Here is a 17974-nt window from a genome sequence, read left to right as displayed (position 1 = left end):
ATTTTTCATTTTAAAACTAGTGAGAGACAGTGATGCTCTCTAAATGCAAAATACTGTTTAAAGTAACTAGTTATGTTAACCTTAACTAAGTGCCAGCAATCACATTCTGTTCTGTGATAACTCACTGACCAAAGACAGGATGTAAAGATAAACCCGCTCATTTGATTCCTAAACATGACTTGCAATTCGATACAAAAAAGACTGGAGGACGCTTGATGTGATATGGGTAACAATGTCAGCATGACATTATTTTAAACAAAATTATTTAGAGTCCAATTATAGTTATCTGCAGTGGATCATCCGAATACCATAATTCATCATAATTCATCCCAGAGAATACTCAACTGGAATACCCAAGATTGGTCTTGGCACTCGCAGTAAACAAGCCTTAAATGAATACATAAAAGAAATGTTAGACCCATATGTTAAAGGGCTTTTTTAACATACAGGTCTAACTGCCGCATTCTAGGTAAGAACATTTCAAAGTCCAAAGTTGTTATACTTCATAAACAGTACATTGTGCAGTCCTAAAGGTATGCTTGTGCTGAACCACATGTCACACACATGGCTACACTTTTGGCACTCACCTAACCTTGCTCAGTGTCAGCCTGAGTCTTACTCATTTGAACGGGGTTTTAACACAGCAAAAGCATTGCAGTAATTGTTATGATTTACCAGGTTGCCTGCAAATAGACAGCCCAAGGCTAAATACTCCAGATCGGTCATTGAAAATTCATGTGAGGCGTTAGCACTCTCATTTGACGGGTAGCGCAAGCCAGATGGGTTTGAAGCTGCAAACGCTTAATTGTGGTGCACCCAGTCTACTCCCAAAAGAAATGCATTATTACAACCTTTGGTGATGATGAAGAAACCAGAGTGCAAATTCAGTTAAGCTAAATTAACTGCACAGCCTGTTGTCCAGTGGCTAGTGTTCAGTGCAGTAGGAGAACCTCTGCAAAGCATAAGTCTTCACTCACACCCAGTGAAAGATTAGTACCAATAAGCTAGTCTAGTATATAATATAATAAAGGTGTATTTTTCCGAGCAGATTCCTCTTTGGTGTATTGCTCTAGTTTACACTTAAATAACAATTACTTGGTTTGCAATTTAATTATCCAGTTGCATATACTTCACATTTATTTCTTTTCTCTTCTCATCTTCGCTCATCTTTTTCCATGTTTTAATTAAGAATGGATGTGTAGTTACAGACTAATGTTGCTTTACACATACAAAAAGATCCCAATCAGTGTCGCACAGATATTTTAAATAAAAAACAAGACCACCGGCACTAGAGCAGTAATTGGTTGAGCAATTTTACAAGGGTTGTATATAAGTATTAATAAGTAGACTAAATAACAGCTACAGAAAATGTGGTTGAACTACAGTTAATGTGGACATGTCTGTTTTACACATCCAAGTTGGATCGTTTATTTTTTTGGGGGGGGGGGGGGGGTGTTGGTAATACGTTTTCTCTGGTTGACAGGTTTCTCTCTTTATATACCTATATATAGAGAGTCAGTTGAGGGACTTGGGAGCTAGACCAGAGAGCCAAGATGTTGGAGAAATGGGTCTTGACACTTACTGGAGTGGTGGATGGAAACCAATATGTAAATGACTAACAGAGCTCTAAAAGACCTGGATTTCAACTTCAGGCAGTTATCACACACCTGAGAGAATCTGTAACCAAGGATCAAGTGAACAGTACATTTCACGCATCTGCCAGATGACATTTTCCAAAGTGACTTACAATTTCAGTCAAGTTACAGAGGTAGACAACTGTAGTGTTAGGAGCCTTGCCCAGGTGCGGTTTGAACCCCAGTCAGCCACAGCAGAGACAGCAGTGTTACCCAGCACACTATACCAACATTAATTAAACAGAAGCTACCCAAGTTAAAAGGTGGATACAAACAAATGCAAGCCCTGAGACTTCTTTTTCCACACTGACAAAGAGGGCGCAGGGTTGTGGGTTTTGAGATGAAAAGACATGGCCACGTACGCTAGGCCAAAATTCAGATAAGCCTGTGAAAGCTGCATACAGAGAGGGCTTCGTCTGAATTATAACGATTCTGGAAATAAACTGAAATGGTCCAGAAAGCATTTTATGGCAGATGTTCTAGCCCGCCTTTGGGAGAGGTTTGAATCCTTGCGGCTGTACGCATGCCGAACCTCCTAACACTGGCGTGACGACCTAACTGATTATACTAACGGTGAGGTCCAGCTGCTCCAGAAACATTTCAATAATGTGTCCACTAGAAATGGCAGCAACTTGGAGTGGGCCAAGGCTGAGCAGACACTCCTGAAGAGGACCATCCCAAAGCAGAAGGGGTCTGGAAAGATCCGTGGTACATTCACCGAACGGAATGGGGACTTCAACCTGTCACCTTGTTAAAATGGCCCTAGCAACGTCCACCTTAAAGGCCAAGAGAGCGTCCCCCCATTTTTGAACCGTGTGAAATCAGATTGGCTCATCGACCAAGAAAAACTGTGGCAGACCTGGTGATTTCTCTGGAGGGTTTTCCTAAGAGAAAGTAGCTGTTGCCACAGAGACATCTGTGAAGAAGTACTTCGACAGGAAATCAGGAGGATCACAATTCAAACCATATGGCAAAAGTTCATCGGATGCAGCACGTTTTTGGAAGATGATGAATTTGTTCTTATGAAACAAAGACACATTTTATCACACCAGCTCTCCCCACACTGACAGTATTTCAACCCAGTTTCCTTAAAATATGTTTTCTTCTGATTTATTTCATAACAATTTCTCAGGACAAAATGTTAAATCTTAAGAATTAATTATTTCCTAGCCTTGTTGTCTACACACTTGAGCTCTATAGCAAGACGTATGACAGTCACATGCAACATACCAAGCAACGCTGCAGATCGTAATTTTGGGCATACTCCAGCCACGCTTCCAGGATTAAGACTGCTGAAAATAATCTTGCAGCTCACCACAAGACCAACAAATTACGTGGTTCCAGTTCACTGAACTGCAGCATAATGTGGAGCTATACAAGTCTGAATTACCCAATAATGCGCAATATCGAGTAAATAAGTATATAATGTGGGTCTGAGCTGGAGACCAAGTTCATCTCCTTTTGGTTCAAAAGATGCATCGAGAGAGATGCGGGAAGGTTGTGTGTTAAGAGGGTATTTAATCTGACTTGTTTTTGTATCCCATTTAGACTATTGAAATTAGCTCCATGCGGTTCTCACCTCTGAGGCTGCCAGAGGGTTTTCCTTTATACAGCCTTCAGAGTCTGGGTTTTTCCTCAGTGCCTCTAGGCCACACCTTTAAAACTTGCTCTTCTAAGATCTCATCCTTTAAAACAGCATCTCTTTTATAAGAAGAAAAGAAAAGAAAAAAAAACAGGTGTCAGAAAATGCAAACTGATAAGGGAGATGGCATTTTGTGGATGAAATGCGTTGATAATTGCAAAATTATGTAGCCTAAAAGCAAGAGATATACAAATGATATGACAAGATTCAAGTAGTGATATTAGGCCAATCCTACGTGCACCTTTTTAGCCAACATGATGGCTAATTTGCCATCTTTGCAAATTTAACCATTTCAGATCCACCCACAGTAACTGGTGCCCATCCTAGAGAACAGCACTTGAATCAACAGCAGTACACAGTACAAACTAATAAAACAGAAGCAACCCACTTCAAAACATTCCCAGAATGAGCTAGAAATATGTAGTATTGTTTGGTACTATGTGTGCCAGAAAACCTATCCATTACAGTAGCCTTAACCCTGACTAAAGGCTATAATGTAGCCTTTACATTATAATGTCATGTTTATATATTTTAGAAAGGTATTCCAGAATTTTGAGTATTTTACATTGCCAAAAATGAATTTCAGAGCGAAAAATTGTCATTGTCATTAAAACAAACCGACAGTCTGTGGTCTTAATACAGCTACTCGCTGGAGCAGATATTGTATGAGAGAAACTTGTGCTCAGTCTGAAAACTGGATAAAAGAAACACCTTTGCTTTGGGCCAACTCCTCCCTGAGCTGGTCTGGAGATAATTCTGAGGTCTGAATACCAATGTGTGCAATTTCAGTATTATCACCTCAGTATATGCATTTAACTCAATATGGCCCAGGGTGAGTGGTTTATAAACCACAGTCCAACTCCAATTTATCCACAGTATGCAGACTTAGTTTTAAAGTAGCATTAAAACAGGCATGGAGAATGGTAGAAAGCACTGAGCCAACTGTCCCAAAGCAACAGTCCACTCCAAGTAGTGAGGAAGTGCTGTGCTTTTGCTCTCTGGGCAAAAACAAGCCAAGAATCTAGTAGGCGCTACAACTCAAAAGCTCAGGGTTCAAGGACCCCGCTGTGAGGAATCCAGGGCTGAGGAGTCATATTTCAGAAATTAATTAACTTCCCACTACAAGGAAGACTCTCATTGGCGCAGACGGCTGGCGGTGGCGAACCTCGCCCACTGGTATTCCTTTACAGACTTCCCTCTGCCGTTTCCACAACCTCCCACCACCGCACCATCTGCACAATTCAACTCATCACCAGCAAAACAAACCTGTACGCCTCCCCACTGCTGAATCATTCTGACGAGAGAGTAAGCAAGTTAAATCATTAAGATATCTTTACATAAACGCACGCACACAGACGCACGGAGCTACGAACACACACACACACAGCCGAGACAACAGGAAGCTGTTTATGCGCTCGCCGCATCCACAACATCCGTTAGCTGCTGTTCTACCAGCTTGACGTTGTGCCTGATTATTCTGACATCTGACATAGCTGGACACACAAAACCCCCTTGATGGGAGGTAAGTTGGAATCAGACATCAAACGAGACGTTCATCAATATGGAATTGCAGGCAGCATTCAGAGACAAGGCGGTCTCTACTTAAAGGAAAACCGAAGGAGCAAAACAAAATCAGTCAGCGAGTGTTGGAGTCAGACAGTAGGTGGTTCTCATTAAAAGTGTGTGGAATGAGGGATGGCAAGTTCAGTTTGCTAATGGGATCAACAAACCCAGACCTGGACAACCTTGGTCAGTTTCCACCTCTGCCCACAGGGCAAGAAAAGGCAAGCTGCAGTATAGCCACAGACCCAGAAAAAGGGAAATGGAAGATATACTGTGAGGTGGGTGGGTGAGTGATCATGCACATGAGAGAGAGAGAGAGAGGGAGAAGATTTGATGGCCTGTGTGAAGAAATAAGCATATTCATGTGTTTTCATCTTTAAGATAGAGCATGTTTGCTGGGGGTGACCCCCACGCCATGGTGTGGTAGCCTTGCTGAGTAACACACACAGGGGTACAAGGATTCAGGGCAAGCCATAACGAGCATTCAGGTCTCTCACACACACACACACACACACACACACACACACACACACACACACACACACACACACACACACACACACACACACACACACACACACACACACACACAAACAAAGGGTTTGGATCATTAAACACCCTCTGTAACAGTGTCTGATGCAGTATGTCTTTCATTGCAATGGCCCCTGACAGCATTAAGACCTATTAAAAGAACCTTCACTTTAGTGGCTGACAGCTCATTAGAAAACACAGGCAGGATCTACTCTGCTCAAAACGACAGCAAGTAATTCATACTGAACTTCATTAGGGTAAAACACAACTAGCAACAGCACTGCACGCACTCTATAGGACCAGGATAAGTGACGGAAAGGAGGAGGGAAATGCAGAAAATTCCCTTAACTGGGGAACAACAAGGGCTACAAATCACTCAGTGTTTGGGCATACAATTCCAACCATCCACATAAATGAGTCTGCAGTGCTGTTCGCACGTACAATTTTTTAAAAGCCAAGAAACACCCGGCCTAAATAGCAATCCCTAGTGAAGAAATCTCTAATATCTATACTCATTTCTACTGGGTGCATCTTGGCTGTGGCTGCTGGACACTTCTGAAACAGTATGGGAGACACGTATGTGCGCTCCCCAGTGTGCGCACGCGCCCTCACTACACTCTGCTGCCCTGATGGATCGTTTCTGGCAGCTGACAGGTCTGTCTGTGTGAGATGGATTGAGGCTCGGAGTGCCTGTGTGGGTGTGTGCAGGTAACAGCATTGATAAGAAACTCTCTACTTCTGAGAATTTAGTGGCGAAACAGGACGAAAGATGCCAAATTAGAAGAAGTGAAGAACAGACAGCCAAGTGCTCCTGTAACCAGCCTGATAGAGCAGAGCGAGGCGAAGGCGTTATCAAGGTCATGGGTTCAATACCCTGGGAGTACATGCCCCATAACCCTGATAAATATTTAAATCTCTCTGGATGAGTGTCTGCCAAATTCTGTAAATGTTAAACTCTCATATAATTTAAGGACAACTCAGAGTTCAAGTTAAACTTGGATGTTGATGTAAATTTAGAGAAGAAGTGATCATCTCCAGAATTATAGCAATAAACAATATTAACACATTGCTAATTGAGTTAACGACACTGACGCATTGCTAATTGAGTTAACGATATTAGGCATTGTTAATTGAGTCGAGTGGCACCCTACGTGAGCGTTACAGAGCCTTTCATCGTTTCAGTCACGTGACCCTTTTCTTGATGCTTCATCTCAGAGGGAGAGTGGCGGACAATTAGACAACAAAACCTTAATTCTAGGGGAAAAGGCCAACAACTAAACTCACAATTTCTGTGTATTCTCAACAGCAACTTAAATTCAGTGGGCATCAGGTAGAGTTGGTATTGAGATTGTATTTTTATTTCGTGTAACACTATTAACATCTAAACCAGTTCTCAGTGCTTGTTTGAACTGAAACCAAAATATTGCAAAACTGACATGTTGAAACCCTTCTTCTGGCCAAGTATTTTCCACTCTCCACTTGGGAACTGGGGAAGAGTTCATGTGTACTGGAGTGTCTTTGTTTAATTTGAATGCACCCAAATATTGATTGCCAGACTTCTGAAAAATGTATAGGCTACTTACAGTTAATTAGTTTGTTGTGTCATGTTTATGGGAACAAAAATTAAATGCCATCTTTTCAATTGCATACATTTCTAACTAACCACAGATTAGACTGCTTGTGCAAAGGCAAATGGTGAACGCCATTAAAAAAAATAATACGAAGTAAATGATAGGGACAGAAAGTAACAATGAATTTTATCCATTTATGATATTAAGCAAATTATTGCAATATTAGGTAATATTTTTTCACCCAAGGGTAGTTCATGGTAGTGTGTGTTAGTCAGTGGTGCAAAAGTACCCATAATGAAAGATTAATTCTTAACCACTCTATAAGGGATATTATAATTTTATACATCTCCAAAGAAGATTCCAGGTAAGTAACTGCAGTCTACTGTAGTCAGAGATGTAGAGATATTCAACACTGTATTAAAGCACACAGAGTTTCCAGAGAAAGAGAAGTATTTTGTTTCAGAAGCACTCTGCTTGCACAGCTGATGAAGGACCCCAGTCTGAAACATTCTGTTTCTCTGGAAGCTCATTTACACACACACACACACACACACACACACACACACACACACACGGAAGATATTTTATAATAGCCTTCACCATCTTTCCTACTAGTCTGAATGGATTGTTTTGTAAATGTTTTCCATTTTAAAGCCAAGGAACCAGCAACAAGCAAGGTACCTTGAGAAGAAGTTCAAACTTTCAGAAACCTGCATTATCATTCCAGGCAAGTCACTACAAACCTCATCTTGGGAGTGAGCCAGCTCCCCTGTTCTCTTAAAATAGAGGGGGCAAATGTCGAGGGCTAAGGGCTCTGAACAGAAACAAGCTGGCTGCAGCAAAGTCCTTATTGAACACAGAATTAAATAAATAACATTTTTAATGAATAAATGAATAAATATTGCATGCTAAATCGCAACCTCCATATTCACCACGTTCTTTTCCCATTCTCTCATTACACCTGTCCAATTATCACGACTTATCGCTGTAATTAGCAACATTAGTCCGTTTCATGGACATGCATTATTAATAATTATGTGTGTTTATTAGGTCATTGTGATCTGTCATCCATCATATCAGCTTTCTATGAAAGGTCATCTCTGTCAAAGTCAAAGATGACAGAGATGTTCTTTTATCCTAACTGCTTTGTGTGACATTTGGGGGAATTAAATTTCATATGTTAAGGCATGAAACCTAATCCATGCACAATAAAGTCAAATTACACAATATACAGTATAGTTAAAATAGCTAATTAACAACTTATAAAACTTTGCTTGTTTCATCTTGTATGGTGTTTGATATATCCATTTAGCAGGATCCTGAGTTTGTCCTACTGCGAATTACTAGGAAATACTTTCTCCCAGTCCATCTCAAAACCTGTGCAGTGATCTGAATCAGGCAGTGGAAGATAGACACAACTTGCACGTGACATATATGAGTTTGCGCTTATTCACGTCTCACGTGTTACACTCAGACAGGTGCAAGGCCTACTTTGTCCTTAATTAAAATTCTAATAATCTATCATCTTTCAGTTACAGCCTGTTCCTTCACCGCTGTCAGCCAGGAGCCACAAGTGAAGTCTTAACCAGGTGCATAAAGGACGTTGAGATTTGAACAAAAGGGGTGCAGGGGGTGAAGTATGGAGAAGGAAGACAGCGTGAACGGCATCTCATGCCACAGACATGTGAATGCCAAACACAATCTTCAGTCGGAGCTTTGTGAGAAGACGACATTAAAATCAATCCACCAGCACCTTGACAGAAGAAAGAGGTGCTAATCATGTCAATTGCAGTCTATTACGCTCAATCACAGCCACCTGCCATAGACCGCCTTAACCTTGGATGTCAAGTCTGGTGTAGACGGGAAGCAATCAGACTCAGGACAGAAGGCATCCCACAGTTCTGATGGAAGCTTTTGCCAAGAAGCACTGGTGCTCCCAACATAAAAAATATAAGCACACGCAGAAAAATCTACAAGCGCCAACATGATGTACGTCTTTTTATTCCCAGTGTAGAGAGATGACAATGATTTATTCAGACTATAGTGTAATTGGATTTGGTTTTCAGTAACACAGAAGTTCACCAACATTCACCAAGAGCAGAAATACCGGAGTGGAATATCATTTTGATTTGGACACTGGACGGTCTTCTCAAAGGATACTGTGCATGTACACATCAATTGTATAATACTTATAGCTACCTACCTATCTCTCTGTGTGTGTGTGTGTGTGTGTGTGTGTGGGTGGGTGTGTGAGATGCATGTATGCATGTATGTATGTATGGAGAGAGAGGGAGAGAGGAGAGAGAGAGAGAAACATGACAGAATCAAAGTTTTCTTGGCTGTTATCTCTGCAGCCAATAATCCCACACGAGCAGGGCATGCTCGTCTGCCTGTCTGCCTGCCTGCGTCTATCCATCCTGCTTTCAGTCTGTGCGTGTGGACCACTGGACTTGGTCCAATCTCCAGGTCTGCGTCCGGAGGGCGATGCAGTCTGTCAGAAGGAAGAGGGGAATTGACTGGGCTGACAGCTGCTCTCCACGGATACGGTAGGGGTCGGAGAGAGAGCCAAAGGCAGGCCTGGAGCCGCATAGCAATCAGTGCATCAAAGGAGTGACAGACAGGACCAGAGGTTAGGGATAGGGGAAAGAAACACCATCCTAAAACCATATCACACCTTTCGTAAAGTTCGGTGGTCATCAGCATCACAGACGCTGGAGCAGGCGTCCTTCTCCATCACTCTCACAGCATGTGAATGCATGATTCATCCTGACCTACTACGCCAGTGGAGACGTGTAGAGTGGCAGGTTATAATTCAAGGTCTGCCGTGTTCATCCATGACCACTAAGTTTCATCGTCCTGCATACGAGAGTCACAGGGCAGGCTCTTAGGAAGCACGTGCGTCTGCCCAAAGCCAAGCTCAGAGCCCAGCAACGTGGCAGAGATCCATAGCAGGGACCCCAGGACAGGACAGCTGGCCTGCTGTCGGCATGCGAGTGATGTGTGGCATCTGTCCTGTAGACAGAGCCACTGGTAGGCTGCATATCCGCAAAGTTGGATAGTAACAAACAAGCATCTTCGTTCTCGGGTTTTTTGTGTTTGTTTGTACACACTGCCCAATACTAAATAACACATTGGCAGAAGTCAGTAAATGGGTTTTCTCCACAGAATCAGCCCTGCTGATCATAATTTAAGGGCAGTAAGAACAGTAAATGGTTGCTAAATCTGAAGAAAAACAGTGCAACACTTACCACACTAAAGCACTTTTTAGCACATAATAATAATAACAATAATAATAATAATAATAATAATAATAATAAATCATCTAACTATTAAGGTTGATTGATTAGCAACATGGCCACCATAAAGCCCATCCCAAAGGTGAATGTCTGCTATTACCATCTCTAAAGTGGAAGACCCCATCATGCTGCAGAACCTCATTATGAAAAACAATACCCCTCAGTGTGAATGAGTGTGCACGCCAAGTGAATGAGTGTGTATGCTTGTGCATGTGTACAGAGAGAGAACGCATGTGAGTGAGTGATAGCGTGCGTGCATATGAGAGAGAGAAATTGTGTGTGGGGGGGGTGTGCGTGCGAGAGCATGTGTGTGCGCATGCGAGTGTGTGTATGTGTGTATGCATGTCTGTGTGTGCGCGTGTGTGTGAGCACGTGTGTATGCGTGTATGTGTGTGAGCGTGCGTGCGTATGCGAGTGAGTGACCGATCAACCCGGGGAGCAAGTGAGCAAAAGCGTGCATGAGAGTGTGTGAGAACGTCATCATGCCAGTCATGACCATGCCCATTTGTTCAGCTCAGTCACTTAAATAGGTCCACTGTAGCTCAAGGTGCTCCCATTATATTACAGCACTGGCCTACTTACAAACCATCACTGTAATAATCCACCAAAGAGCACTTCAAAACAACGCACTGCTGCTTGTGTAATAAAGTAATCAGATATTAGACCCCCAGTTCTTTACTGCAACCCTACTAAGCCACATATGTGAAAAGGCTACAGTACAATTAAATCATAAGCTAATTTTGGCCTTATGAACAGCATAAACTGAGTTATTTTATTGTTGCTGAAAATAATGCTTCAAATGTTCAGTTTCGTCATGGAAAACATCTGGCGATGGACAGATGTTTGATTTGACAGGTGTACAAAACATGTTCAGCACCTTAAAATAATCTTTAAGGCTTAATTAGCATAATGGACATGTAGCAAAGGAAGCCATCTGAGACAATGACAGATTTCCAAGTAGCATGCTGGCATTGCCTGCTTCAAAACAAGCGGTGTGCTATTGGCCACACAGAGGTAGCCATCAGTATTTCAGAATATTTATAGAAAGTCATATGTCTCAGTAACATTTTACTGTCACATCTGGAGTCAACCAAGTTTGTCTAATGCACTTATTAGCATCGAGATGTACTGACAAAACGTCCAACGCATTCCTTTTTTTTTTTTTTTTCCTCTCCCCTTCTTCTTCAAAAGGTTTAGTGAGGCAGACACACTTCCCCCCCCAGAGGTGCGGCAGGGCAGGCCGGACCCATCAGGTGGAGAGACAACGTCCCGCTGTCTCGACGACAGCTTAGTTTTCAGAATGATTTTCCTCACAACAGGAAATAAGTGCAGCTGACAGAAGGAACAAACCATCACAACTTACTTAGAAAACGCAGCCAGTCTGTTTGAACCCTGCATGACAGGAGCCAAATAAGAAATTACAATTTATTTCAAGTAAAAAATGTTTAAAAATACATATCAAAAGGGGTAGATGATGGAGAAATTGGCGTAATTTCCGGGACCTTACTAGTTCCACTCAGTTACTCTGGTATTGTTGTTTTGTTCGGTGCTGTTTGGAAAGTCAGATCTTTTCATTTTGTTGAGTGCTCAAATGTTAACTGCACCATTAGGGCGGTCGGACATGTTGTGATAAACCATGAGCGTCGCTGGCAGGTCCTGTAATTGCTTCTCCCGAATTGGATCTGTTCAATAAGCACCAGGCTGATGCGTTGCCTACCAATAAGACTACAGCAGCTACCACTGCGACCTCTCACCTCTTTGAGGCCAAAAGCACACACGCTCTGAAACTGCATCTTCCCTCTCATTTTCCTTCGAATCCCTCTTTCTGTTTTCTTTTTTCTTTTTTTTCCCCCTTCTTTTCCTCAGTTTGCTTGCTCATTTCCCATCCTGTAAATAAACAGAAGTGAACAGGCTATGCACTTGAAGTGAAAGAAGGGAACATTAGGAATCTCAACCCACTACACGGTTCAAAGCACCTTAACCGGTGATGGATAATTCATAAACTCCACCGCACACGGCAGAAGAGGGCAGGAGAGAAGCGGGGTCGAAATGATGAGAGAATGAAAGCTCCCAGTGGATTTGCCGGGCTGTTTCTGCTACTGATGTGCAAGGCTGGCAATAAAAGGAGGACGGTGTGAATTGTTTTCTCCCGCCTCTGAGGTCCTCATTGGATTTCTCTTCCACCTGAGCAGCTCTTTGCTTGTCCGTAACCGAGGAATCAATCTGCCATCGTAATTGGCGGTAATGCCTCCCGTTTGGTTGACCCTCGCCATGTTATGTTCCCCTGTTGGCCCCCGCGTTGTGGGCAGCATGAACTCCTCCATCTCCCAGACCGGCCCTGCCTCTCACTTCGTCTCCCTCCCTTATCCGAGCCAGATGGGGGTGGTGAATATTTAGCCCAGGACAATGTATTCTGAAGGGGAGTACAAATGTCGCCCAGCTAATTCAAACACCTGCTCAAACTCTCTTCCCTAATAGGCTAAACTGAACGGCCTCATTGGGAAGCTCATCTGAAATCATCTCACTCGGGTTTTAACAATGTTTCTGGAAGGCTTGAAGGATTATCATATATTTTGTGAGGATTAAATAACTCAGAGAAAACACGCAAGCACATCAGGCAGCCAGCGCACTCGAGTCTCATTACAACTCCTCAGCCAGGTATTACAGACATCTTTTAAAAGGCACACGAATAAAAACCGCCTCGTGTTCATGTATGCATCTACAGGCTAAACACAACACAACTTAGGGTAGTGAACATTAGGAAACGTGAGCTCTGCTAATTTGTGATTTTTGAGTTATTTTTAGAAAAAGCAGTAAACACTAGCCGCCATCTAAACGCAGCTTGATGGGGTAGCACAAACACACAACATCCACATTTTCATTTAGATCACCATTTCTCCTCTCATAACGATGATACCACTGCACAATTTATTTGTGTGTGGGGGGGGGGGGGGGGGGGGGGGGGCGGGGGATCGCAGTCAGTAAACAGCCATTAGTTTAATTAAGGGTGTGTTACACTCATGCAAACTAAAGACTCTTAAAAAAATATAACAGCCTATTTCAAGTTAGGAGAGAAGAAAAGCTTGTGTTGTTTGATGTGATCTTTCATCTGGAAAAAACACCACAAATAACAATAATACTAAAGCACCAACACCCAGTCTCCCCTACCCCTCTCATCCGTATTCCAATTGGTACTTTTTCCTCACACGGAGAGCAGAATTATAGCTAGATGGCTCAGGGTAAGATGTACCTGGCACTAACATGATGCGGTTATGAAAGCTCTGTGGTGAGGATCAGAATGTTCCTCTTAATGGAAATGAGGTTTCCCTTCACAGCCTCCATTACGTGGGTTTACAGCACCACCTACTGGCCAATGTCTGCACTTCTTTTCAAATCAGAAGCATGAGAAATGACAAGATACGTCAGTATTACACAGTGTTAAAAATATTACAGATGTTAATGTAATGAGGAAAAATACTCTGCAATTCCTTATGTAATATAATGTCAAAGTGGTCTACAGATAAAGCTCCATCATTAGGAACTGTACCCCTGTATCTCAGAAACTACCTTCTCACATTGATCCAAGAACAGTTCAGTAAATGTGTGCACTAGAATGGCGGCACTCTCGCTTGTTTTGAAGTCAAAAAAATAACTGTTTTTTTTTTGTTTGTTTTTTTAAACAAAGATGTAAAATGGATGTTTAGCAAAATGTTGTGGGTTTCCAGTATTTTAGGGACTTTAATTTTTTTTGGGCTCGCCTCACTTTTAATGTTGTTTTTGGGTTTTTTTTTTAGCACTGCCTACTTCTAAATCACCAGTAAACATTTCTTAACCCACATTTACACTATTATGAGCCATATTAAAAGAATACTGAGAGGGACCCCGAGTCACCTCTGTGGGTGAGATGTGACATGCCCAGATACAGCACCCTAATTCCACTGACATCATCGTTTATCAAGGGAACTACAAAGTCAGGATTCAAACTGAATGACAGTTCACACTTCGACTGTAGTACAGAACAACCTAAAATGACAAGCGATTGATAGTGTCAAATGTTTACATGGGTGTTGCTAATAAAAGGACACAACACTATGGGTTTCAGTAAAGGTTCACCCCATGTCATGTCACGGCTTTACATTAATCATGATATTACCTGTATTAGATTCAGAAACTAATTAGTCATGATAAAATTACCCTAAATTAAAGTCACAGGTGCACAGAAAGTACTCACTGCTCCACACTCCTCATCGCCTAGCTTCCAAATTGTACCAATATTTCCAGCTGTGTGAAAAGGTCAGAAAAATCAACAAAAACTAAAAATGACATCACAGTTACAAATGTGGCATCATAGTTCATATTTATGAAAGCAAAGTGAACATAAGACAACCTTCTCTGTTTTCAACATGAATCGTTTGTCTTTTCATATTATTATTATACATATATAAATATTCGAGATTGGTATTATATACTTAAATAGATTCCAGATAAGAAACTGAACTGTACTGCAGTGTAGTTAAAATTGCAGGGAAGTGCACACAGCTTCCAGAGAAACAGAACCTCAGCCGTGCAATACAAGTAAAGTGCTTTATACATTTACATGTGTGTTATATATGTATATAGGGAGGAGACCCATTAGCTGAACGTGTGAAAGTGTCTCTCCGACAGATTCTGAGGTTAATGACGTCTTTCCTAGAAGATCTTATATTCCCAAGAACAGCAAAATATCCTTAAACCCCTTAATCAACCAGGCCTCCAATAGAAGGCTGAGAATAAGAATTTGCACTTGCCAGAAGGATGAGACAAAAATGTATCAATTTGGCTTATTCAGAAATTTCAAAAACTAACTCTATGCCTGTATTGGTACAGTTATTCCTGGAAAGTGAAAGCACAAATAATAACACTAAAATTATTTTATCACACAAGCTAAGAGGTTTATAATGTCTGCAGCTTTAATATCAAGGACTAATGCTCTTAGATTCTTTTCTGACATCACCGTTGTCAAAATTTTGTGAAAAGTTTATTCAAAGTGGCTTCACTAAATACTGTTTTCGTATTTGCATGGTTACCCCTAAAATGAAGAACAATGCATGTAATGTAATAATTATAGTAGCACTCTGATTCATCTTAGCCTTAACTCATGCAAGTGACATTGTGCATGCTACTACTTTAAATTATGCTTGCACCTGTATCACACTGTAAAAATTTTAATTAAATAAACCATATTAAAAAGTTACTGATGCATAGAAAGTTATTCAGAAAGATGCAGGCTAACTGAACCCAAAAGATCAATACAGGATAGCCATGTCATGCTGAGCTAACCAACCAGACCTTACGATCACTGCAAAATTAAACACAGATCGTGTTCTTATAAGCTATCTCCACAAAACATGCAATAGCATCATGAACAACTAAATCAAAATAGACCCCAACTTGAATATGAATCAACCACAAAGTATTAATAAAATTACACAAGCATGTGCTTGCATGTGATTTAGTTTAGTTTCAGAAGTCAGGCATTGTTACTACATCATTAAATTCAAGTCTGTCAGATTTTGGCTCATTGTCTCTTTATGCCAAAATGTAACCAGGCACACATCTCACTATATTTAAATCATGCAAGATCCAGGATTCTAATTGCATTAAAAATATCAGGAACAGGAAGGCTAAGTACATCACTGTCACTCACTAAAACAACTGTGGGTGTAGCTTACAAGAAGATATGACAGCTTACAAAAGGTGTGATAGTGACATTTTAAATTTGAATTTTGTAATTTAAATCCTTACATTGCAATGTTCCTCCAGCTGCTGTCTCCTAAGCTAACTCATCAAATCAGACTGATCTAAAGAGAAGAGCAGGTTCAACCCTGTTAAACAGAAATGAAGAAAGCAGAATACTCCCACACCGTGTGGAGAAGACAGAGCAGAGCTTGGCTGACATGACTTTATCTTTCTGTTGTGCCATAGTTCTGGTTTCTCTCAGCATCATGTACAGGTGTCCAAGAAGACATCTAGTTCTCACAAAAAAAATGTAATAAATAGTTCCACTAAACCTACCCCTGTAATGTGTGCTACTCCACACACACACACACACGCACACACCCCTGTAAAGGAAAAAGTGTGTGCATCACTCCTCAGGAATGCTCAGACACACGTGTTCAGTTAGCGATGGGAAAACCTTCAACAGCTCAAACACCAGAACAGATTCCAGTGACTCACCAACGGTCTCAAAACGGTCTGCCCAAAACACAACTTCACTCTCTCCCTTATAAAAACTCAGCATCATGACAGAGCTGTTCTGTCCCCACGGCACTCTGGGTTATGGGCAAAATTAATCATCTGAGCAAGATTGGCCATTACAGTACTGAAAGAGAATTAGCCTACTCCCAGGGCAGTAACTCACATGACAAATACACTGAGAGGGAGGGGAAAACAGAGGGAGAGAGAGAGAGAGAGAGAGAGAGAGAGAGAGAGAGAGAGAGAGCGCGCGAGAGAGAGAGAGAGAAAGAGCCACCAACACAGATACAAACACTGGCTGTTTCACACCACTGCCACAAACAGAACCAAGAACAATAACTTGTAACAGAATCAGTCTGTGACAGACAAATTGATCATGTTCCGTCAACTTCATTAGAAAGACAGCAGATGAAATTCAGGATTCTTTGCCAACTTAACATATTACAAACACTGAATTTTCAAAATGAAGGAGCGTAGCCCCCACTCCACCCCACTCCACTCAGATGGAGTAAATCTGGCATTGTATTCCCCCCCCCCCACTTGTGCGTTTCCGGCATTTCTGTACACTGCTGCCACATTAAGCAGGGACACAACCACACATTAGACCAGAATTATGTCTGTGCTTTGATTTAAATACTGAGTTAACATTGTAGAAAGAGACTCATGCCAAATATCTCAGCAAATTAGTGGGAAGATTGAAAACATAGTGAATGAATGCCCAGACTGCTACACAGCGCCTATGGGAGCCTTTACTATAGCTAAGGTAATGAGTGCGAGGAGGGTTCCTGACCTGGCTATGGTAGTGAGTGCGAGGAGGGTTCCTGACCTGGCTATGGTAGTGAGTGCGGGGAGGGTTCCTGACCTGGCTATGGTAGTGAGTGCAAGGAGGGTTCCTGACCTGGCTATGGTAGTGAGTGCGAGGAGGGTTCCTGACCTGGCTATGGTAGTGAGTGCGGGGAGGGTTCCTGACCTGGCTATGGTAGTGAGTGCAAGGAGGGTTCCTGACCTGGCTATGGTAGTGAGTGCGGGGAGGGTTCCTGACCTGGCTATGGTAGTGAGTGCGGGAAGGGTTCCTGACCTGGCTATGGTAGTGAGTGCGAGGAGGGTTCCTGACCTGGCTATGGTAGTGAGTGCGGGGAGGGTTCCTGACCTGGCTATGGTAGTGAGTGCGAGGAGGGTTCCTGACCTGGCTATGGTAGTGAGTGCGAGGAGGGTTCCTGACCTGGCTATGGTAGTGAGTGCGAGGAGGGTTCCTGATCTGGCTATGGTAGTGAGTGCGAGGAGGGTTCCTGACCTGGCTATGGTAGTGAGTGAGGGGGCATGAGTGGTCAACAGTTCACAGGTCACCAGCAAAAGGTTAATGAATTATCATCTTGTTCCTTATACTTAACGGACAACAGTTCATCTTATTTAATTACGCGTTGTACCTTGCAAGCATCCTTTGCCAGTGTGGTTTAAGAAATGTGCTCCTTTGCCAGACAGAACTGGAGAAACACTGACAGG

The 17974-nt window shown here is 42.1% G+C and overlaps 1 protein-coding gene across 1 annotated transcript in view; it reads right to left on the bottom strand.

Moving 5' to 3' along the window:
* Nucleotides 1–17974, bottom strand: part of diaph3 (diaphanous-related formin 3) — a 251367-nt gene that overhangs the window by 232883 nt on the left and 510 nt on the right. The window lies entirely within an intron of this gene.

The sequence above is a fragment of the Electrophorus electricus genome, chromosome 26 (assembly GCF_013358815.1).
Source record: "Electrophorus electricus isolate fEleEle1 chromosome 26, fEleEle1.pri, whole genome shotgun sequence".
Classification (NCBI taxonomy): Eukaryota; Metazoa; Chordata; class Actinopteri; order Gymnotiformes; family Gymnotidae; genus Electrophorus; species Electrophorus electricus.
Note: the sequence above shows the minus strand (reverse complement) of the source record. Positions and strands in the feature narration are given on the sequence as shown.